Genomic DNA, 9,129 nt, shown 5'->3' with positions numbered 1-9,129 from the left:
TTCACGTGCTTTACGTTCTGTAAATTGTTATTACACTTTCAGCACATAAAATGCAAATGTGATGCAGGAAATGAGCCTGGCAAGCATTCAAACCATGAAAATATGACGGCGCCTTTTTCCCAATCACGGACTCGATCGGACCAACCCTATTTCATGTTAATACAAACAAATCTGCACATTTATGGATTTTGCCCCCACCCCGAGCTAATTCCAGCATATCTGCGTTCGCCTTTACCCAGCGCATATCTGTCTTCTACGGACAGGCTAGTGTTTCCAACAGCTCCTCTAGTGATGCGTGTGCAGAAGGCATTACCGAGGCGAAGCAGTTGTCCTCTTTCGACTATCATTATTAACTAGGCAGGGGACATCTACCTCTCTCCATTGATTTAAATGAGGCCCTAACACTCAGTGCTACTAATTACTTGAGTTAGCTTATGTCACTTCCGGAAAAAGCGGGAAGCGTGCTCTCTTCATAATAACTTTGTGCTGTTTTAGTTCTCCAGCAATGCCGTTGATTGAACATGTTAACGATATATTCAGCGATAGAAAATTCGAACATATTGCACAGAAAAACATTATGTTTTGTGGCCTGAAACTTGACCACGTTTATTTTGTGTCGGATAATATTGTAATAAGCCGCAAATGGTAAATGATGGTTGCCCAGAGCAAACTAGCAACCGGAAGTTCGGCAGCGTGAAGCGGGTCGTGGGGCGGGACCTCCGCCTTCTGCGTGAAGCCCGCATCCACGGAGTGCCAGAGAGCAGCATTGGTGATGCGGGGCTCCCATGCCTGAGGGAGAGCCCCGCGGTGGCTGCAGAAGTCAGGAGTGGCGGCGATGGGGTGAGTGGGGCTTAGTTGTAGGGGGGGGGCAGGGGTGTGTGTCTGTGTGTGTGTGCAGGGGGGTAGGGGGCGGCGGCATGTGTATGCGTGCGTGTCTGTGTGTGTGCGTGTCTGTATGTGTGTGTGTGTGTGTGTGCAGGGGTGGTGGGGGGGCGGCAGCATGTATATGTGTGCGTGCGCCTGTGTGTGTGTGTGCAGGGGGTGGGGGCTGGCTGTGTGTGTGTGTGTGTGCGCCGTTTAGTGCATGCGAGCCAAGCGAAAGCAGGGGCTGTGTGTGCGTCTGCGCAAACGCGTCTCAGAAGCGCGCTCCCGCGGTCAATACTGAGAATTAAAAAGCGCGCGTCTGACTCGTGTCTACATTCCCAGAAACGGGTGACAATAGTTGTCGAGCAGACAGCAATCAATGCTTCGCATTGATTGCACGTCTAGGCTCGACCTAAAAACGACAGACACTGTTGATGTTAAAGCGGCTAACTTGATATTTGATACTTTGGAGGGGTTTTAGGCTAACCCTGCTGAAATGCTGAACTTTAGTCATCCTTCAGAGCTAACAGCTGCCCTGAGCCCACCCAAGGCTGCAATTGGTAACATCAATGGTAGCGAGCAATACTGTAACATAGGACAGCGCTTCATTCTAATTTGATGAAGGCTGACAGGTTAGTGCTAAAATTGCCTATTCCAACTGGTGCTTTTTTCTTTGAGAACCCGCAAGTGGCAAACTTGTTTAGCACCATAGTCCACAGCCAGTGAAAAACAGCTGACAACCCACTCTCAATGAATCCCAGCAAAGCACATATGTTATGTTAGCAATTTATAGAGCGCACAAATACCCGAGGGTGTCTCGGTGCTATGGACTGTAAAGATAGCAGGAAGGCTCCTATTGCTCAAATAACCAGGTTATCACTTGTTTCCTAAAAGATAGTAGTGTTGAACTGGTCCTAATTTGTAGGGGGAGCAGGTTCCAAAGTTTAGCCATTGCCACTACAAATCTTCTGTCGCACCAGTTAACTTTGTTTTTTTCTGGGGACGGTCATAAGGTTTGCGGCTGCGGAGCGCAGAGCTCTGCTGGGCGCATAAGCTCAAAAATCTTTTTTCAAGTATTCAGGCCCTGTACCATGAACTGCTTTATAAGCAATGCAATGCATACGCAATGCATAAAGCCACAGGCTTTAATCCAATCACAAATTATAAAACATTTTCCAGCACTAAAGGAGTTTGTTTTCACTTCTACAATTGACCGTGAGCATGATGGCCTGCTTCCCGTATTTACGGATGAAAATAGAGCAAGTTATAAGGTTTCCAGTTTGCAAACTGTAATAACGTATGGTGCGGTGATAGTACATGCAGGAGTTCATAGAGAATGCCTACTTGTCTTTTGGACAAAACGGACATTGAAATTCCATGTCCCTGGTGTCAATTCATTTGTCTTGGATTTCGGGCAATACAAATTTCACCTCACTGATAAAACAGTTCCGGGCGGTAGATTTCACTAATATATCAGTCTTAAACTCTTTTCCACCGGCTACACTGTGGCGTCTACGAATTCACTTTGAGGTTCCCTTACTTTAAAGGTAAGTTTGCTAAGGTATTGAGAATTCATCAGATAATTTCTTTGTGCCCTCAGTTCAATTTCTGAACATTTCCACTTTCTAACCATATCGTCACTAAACCTCCATGGTGTGGTTGTTTTCAGATTTTAGCCTGCAGATTGTATATCCTTTCTAAATTGAACATGGAAATGTTGGACTATGTAGGTGCACATTGATTCCCACTGCCACATCAGTAGTTTGTAAATAGCACTGACTGTCAAAATTAAAATAATTAGGCCGAAGGATTAAATTCAATAACCTTAACAAATATTTGTGATACACGTCTTCTTAACATGATTCCACCTACAATATCCCCAAGGGTTGAGGTATATTCATATAAAGACTGATTATGTTGCAGGTAAATAATGTAATAGTAGATCAGTAGTGTCTTTTCACAAAGATTAGGTTTCAAAAGTTTCTTTAAACATGAACCATAGCATAAAGTAATTGGAACAAAGATTGTATCTAGTCCTAAAGCTATCGTTCACATCCAAGATGTCTGTTTATCTTTGTGAATATTTGGAAGGGCATACAATATTTGGTTTCTTGGATGTTGCTACAATAACAATTCACTGGTCTCTTTTTCAATACACCTCTTTTCTAAAATTTCATTCATTAAAGGTTTAATTTCATTTCATAGTAACATAACCCGATTCTTTAAATTATTCTTCACTCATTCGACAACAATTTTCGGTCCATAGTGGCAAGAGAGTCACCCTAATGAGCCACCTTAATAAATCAATTTCAAACCTAATTCTATTTCTTTTCATGTTTTTAATTGATATCTGTTCAGATCTTGTCAAACATGGGAGTGATAATTCAGAACCTTTTCTTTGCAGGATTGCCATGGCCTCAGAGGTCCCTCAGGCGCTATCTTGGATGTGTGTGCTGAAAAGGTGTTTCCCAATATACGTAGCTGAAGAAAGCTCTGCCTTTCGGCAGTCTACAGTAGAGATACCTTTGGCCAGTTTCAGCAGGCAAAGTCTCTCCCTCAGATTGTGGTATTTCCTTCAGCTGATCCAGTTTGTTGTAATTCACAAACATTAGACCTCTAAAGTAACTAGATGCAGCTTCTTACTCAGTATACCAAGCCTCTTTCCTTCCTAGGCTGCACCACCTCACCTTGGTAGGGTACATATTCTCAATGCAATCAGTGCCATGTGCAGGCAGGTTTCTCTAACTAAACCCAAAGGCTGGAGTCTCACTTTACAGGCATCTATGCCCTTCCGAGGCCAGTTGCCTGTGGATGTTTGACAGAATGAGGTCAATCTTTCCTTTCAGTAACACAGTTCCAATTATGTCTACCCCTGTATTCTATGCTTAAACCTGGTTGACTTTTAAGATGGAAGGTATCATCTAAAAGGAAATGCAGATTTGTATTGTATTGCATTATTTGGGTATTTATAAATGGTTTTCAACCTCGCGAGGGGCGCTGAAGTGCTTTGCACATGTGTAGCACTCAACTCTGCAGGACACGTATTTTACAGACTTTCGGTGTGATTTAGGGTTCGGCAGATGGGTCCCCCTTCACATATGTGATGAGTAACCCATCCACCAAACTCTAAATCAGTCCCTTTTTCATGCATATTGAGCTTATTTTTTAGTATTAGTTTTGTAACAGAGCAAAATACACAGACTGGGCTTGCCCATGCATGGGACGTGGCTCCTCCAACAGGACAATTGTCACCCCCTCCGCTCCCCACTTTGGTACCCATGCATATGGAGCTTCAAGTGTCTCGCTGTTTGGGAAACAACCTTTATAATGCAACCATTACAGCGCACTACATTTACAATGCAGTCATTACATCGCAACAACCTTTACAACGCATGTCACTACAACGCATCCATTACATTGCATGTCACTACAACTTATGACATTACATCGCATGTCATTACAACGCATACCATTACAACGCATAGTACCCCTACACTATCCAACACTTACCCTACATACTGTTGCACCCCCTGGAGTTAGAATAGTAATTTTTACCTCTACACTTTCCAACACTTACCTTAAATGCAATGTAACGGTATGCGTTTTAGTGGTATGCGTTGCAAAGGTATAATGCAATGTAATGGAATGCGTTGTAAGTGTAGTTTAAAAAAATCGTTATAGTGGTATGCAATGTAAATGTATGCGTTGTAAAGGATGTTGCAATGTAAAAACTGCGTTGTAAAGACATCTGTTGTAAATGTTTGCGTTGTAACATCATACATTCTGCTGTTTATCATGAAGTTGTCACACAGTTTGTAAGCAGTCTGTCACACAGTTTGTCTTGCAATCTGTTTTAGAAAGTTGTCACAAACTGTTATGTGATCTGTGATACAATTCTTCCCAAAGAGATTATGTAGTTAAAGTATAGATATTTTTTTCTACAAGCCTAGATTCCATGAATAAGTCAAGTTGGTAGAATGTTATGAAATATACATATGGGACATCCCATTGGAAGCAAGGGCTTCATCACCTGCCCTCCATACCTAACTGGTGAAACTGCTCACTGTTCCCCACTCATAGGACACATAAATTCCTCTCAAATTTCATGATGCATCAATAGTTCAACCAGTGCAGTTTATTATTTGAATTCTAGAACTTGTAGTCATATTCAACCAATTACAAATAAAGGGCTAAATATACCAGAATGTAAAGGACAGGGATTATTTAAAGGTCTGATAAACAGAACACAAGGGACGCCATTCATGCTGAGTGGGGCCTATGGAACACAGAAAGTGAAATCCACACAAACTTGTGGTTCCATCGTATTTGTTAATGCTGTGCTGCATAATATCTTTCTGCCTGATGTGTGTGTCACTCCCAATGCACAAATCATAAAATGCTTCCCTTGCACACCATCAGGACAAGAAGGTGAGAAGGCGGGCGTGGTAATTGGAACATGAGCAGAACTGGCTTCCATGTACCTGATAAGGTTGTTCTTGAAGGCTGCAGTTGGAGCCAGACTGAATCTAACTACTCTGCACTGACTGAATAGAAGTATTTCTTCTTGAAATCAGCACAGCTACAGCTTCACGTTCTTTCAAGGACATCACCCAACTTTTCATTAGTGACAACAAGGCAGCTGCGGCCTGAGTTGTGCTTGCAGCACTTACTGATATCCAGTCTTACACTCACCTGCTCTAGGTGAGCAGCCATCACAACGCGGGCATTACCAGGCGCTGCCATTAGCACGCTGCTTACCACGCGCTGTTGGAAAAGGAATAGTTTAATTTTCTATTCCAACACCTTCCCTACTGTAACGTGGGCTGGAGTTAGAATAGAAAATTAAACTATTTCACTATCCAGCGCTTACAGCGCAAGTCGTTGTAATGACTTGCGTTGTAAAAACAGCGCCGTAATGGCACGCATGGTAAAAGCCCACGTTGTACTGTATCAAGTCTTACTTCCGCCCTACAGCAAACTTTCATTATGGGTGATGCATCTTTCATTCTACAATGCAAAAACCACGTAAGACAACAACTCCATTGTAGACTGAAGGAACACTACTAGCATTGTGAACAAATATTGTGAAGTTGCCTTACGCTCTCAAATCACCACCAAACAGGAGGATGTCTTGTCTAAGGGCAGAACATTCTACACAACTGAGTTTTAGGTGGAAGCCAATAGCAGGCACTTCCTTCGCTCTGAAGTGGATGCAGTCTTCCCCATCTTCTAATCTCTGCATCACCTTCTATCTATCATCAAGCGCTGGGATGCTTCCGAGTAGCCATGCGCTATATAAGAGCCTTTCAAAAAAAAAAAAAAAATCTTTGATGGATCGGTCAAACAGTTGACGCAAAATGGATTGGATTTAAGTTGTATATGCTAACTTTGTAGGTATTGATTTCTAGATTCTGATGCCTGCCCAGCTGCTGAGAGCAAGTGTCAGATGTGTAGCGCATTTGATCATTTTCAAGTTCATGTGACCAACTAAAAATCAGGTGGCTAAATCTGCAGCCGAACCTTGCCATTCGGAGAAAGAGACATTTAACTCCTCCAATTGAGAGCATCACTCATCTGTTAAATGGTTTGCAATATTTCTGAATCCTAAATCCAAACGAAGGTTATCACCAGCTTGAACTGAGTAAAATTCTCTGTAAACCACAAGATTTGTACACACCGGATACAAATGCCTCAGCTTTGCTGTTTTATCATATGCAGAGATTTTTAGAAGGAGATTATAAGAATAATTCACTGCAGCCTGAATTATAGTGATGACATACTGGTATTGACAAATATGTTTAAAAAAATACACCAATAGTTTAGAAAAGTTCTGTTGAGCTGTACATGAAGCCAAGAAAAACTTGAAAAAAGCTGAGTGTATTTTTGAAAGGCTATCTTTGAAAATGTATGGGCAAACCTTTTCCCAAAAGGGTATGTGGCAAGACAATGCCCTGCCCTCATCTATGTTCCATCTCCTGGCAATGTTTTGATCATCTCAGGGGCAGCCATCAATAGTGTACACTGCATAGGAGATTTTGTCTCCATGATTGCCCCGCTAGGAGAGCTAACAAAGAAAAGACAAGTCTACAAATGGTTCAAGAAATGCAGGACGTTATTTTAAGTGACCCGGTCAAAGATATCAGAGATCCAGGTCCAGGATCTTGTGTAATTTGATCGTATCTTGCAAATGGAAATAAATAATTAATGCAAGTTCAGTAAATCTAGTTTCAATTCTTGCTCGGAGAGATCCAGTTGCAGTGGTTCCATGACGAGTGGTAGCATGTTCCAGCTGCAGTCTGATCATCCTAGACATATGTCTTCTTGTAACATGGCTGACAGTGTGCTCGTTAGCCCTTCCTTTGTGTTCTTACCTCCTTAGCCTCACAGAATACGTATGTTTGTTTGCCTTCACAAACTAACAATAGTTCAAGAAGTCGTAGACTTCCTATCTGTCTTAATTATTATTGTTGTTGTCTCCTATACATTAAGCTTCATTTTTTACTATTTGTTTATTTTCATTGCATTTTTCGGTAAAGGAGGAAGATGTGTTTTAAATTAGTTCTTCGTGTAACATGGCTGACAGTGGTCGTTAGCCCTTCCTTTGTCTTCTTACCTCCTTAGCCTCACAGAATACTTATGTGTGTTCTAACTTGTACTGGAGTGTTCCACTCTTGTCAGTTGATGGTCTGGTCAGCTGGTGAGGTGTGCGCTCAGCTGTGTCCTACAATAAATCTACATGTAACTACCTAGAAGTGTCCTGAGATCTATCCACAACAACATACTGTTAGAAAAAGAAAAAAAAACTGGGACTGGTCATCTACAGAAAATCATTCAGTGTTGCCACAGACCACCATGCATGTCTTACTATATTAGGTAAGAAGCCTCCCAGACTAGAGAAATAGTATCACTGGACTAGTTAGGATCAAAATCCTATTGATTTCCGGCCTGATTAAAAGTGGCCTGTTAAAATGTGATGCCAAGTGAAGTGAAGTGAAGTTGTGCATCATACCCAGCAATTTCCAAGTGCGCTAAAGATTGCTCCTGTGGCTAAATTTCAGAAGGTCAAACCTGCCAGAATGTTACAAGGGGAAAAGGCCTGGTATTATTGGGCACATGTAGATTTTGATGCGGTTAAGTGACAAAATCTGCCGGGTATTTACCAAACAATTGTACTATGTGAATATTATCACATCAAATAATTTATGTACACCTCTGTGGCTGATTTTTATCAGAGGTAATACTTATCACAACCAACAGGGCCTACTTGCAATTAGGTCTGTAGTCTCTAAATGTCCATTTGCCACCAAGCTCTGAGTCGCTGACGAATATTTGAGCTACATCATTAAGCATTCTGTGCTCCTCTCTACGTAAGGGTAACATCATCATTGCATCACTTTCTGACTTGACTCTCAATGCCATATCCAACCTGATTGTTTCAAAGAGGAGCAGAGAACTGTTATTGCGACAGGAGCACTGTATAGGCAACCCCTAAACCTGGGCCTAACACAGATGACCCCGGTTTCTTTGCCGATCTGTGGCGGGCGAATGGTGGCAGGAAGAACACATGGTGCGATGGTTTGGGTAGGGGACTTCAATGTGGTCCTAGACAATAGCTATGATAGGTCTGGTCTGTACCGCCATCCACACCCCGGCACAGCATCCACATTCAATACGATCATACGTGACAGCCATATGCTGGACACATGGAGATGGTTTTGGGGAAGGCAAAGTGAGGGTACATGTGTCTCCTCTCATCACAACACGTAGTTGAGAATACACTATTGGCTCATATTCCATGAGGTAAAGCTGTGGAGTACAAAGGCTAAACACTTGGTTCACACTTTATCGGACCAGGCCCCCGTTCTTTTGGAGCCGTTGATTCCACAGGTTCCCTTTAGTGCATTCTCGTGGCGTCTTCCCTCAGGGGAACTGCAGGATGCAGTGTTCCGGGAGGAGATATGAGCACACATCATTGTTTACTTTGAATAAAACAAGGGCACAGTGGCATCTTCATCTGTGCTTTGGGGGGGGGGGGGGTTGAAGGCAGTACTACTTGGTGCATGTATTTCCAAACAAGCTGGGGTACTTAGGGCAATATGCACTTAATTAACAAAACTTGAAGGTGAAATACAAGATTTAAAGTCAGACTATTATCGTTCTAATGACCCAAGCTCATTGGCAATCATCCGTGAGAAAATATCGGAATACACAGAGGAGGCAAAGCGTGAAATGCTGTGAAATGCTGTGAAATGCTGTGAAAAGATT

Source organism: Lissotriton vulgaris, chromosome 10 (assembly GCF_964263255.1).
Source record: "Lissotriton vulgaris chromosome 10, aLisVul1.2, whole genome shotgun sequence".
In the NCBI taxonomy this organism is placed as follows: Eukaryota; Metazoa; Chordata; class Amphibia; order Caudata; family Salamandridae; genus Lissotriton; species Lissotriton vulgaris.
This window is presented reverse-complemented; position numbering follows the sequence as displayed.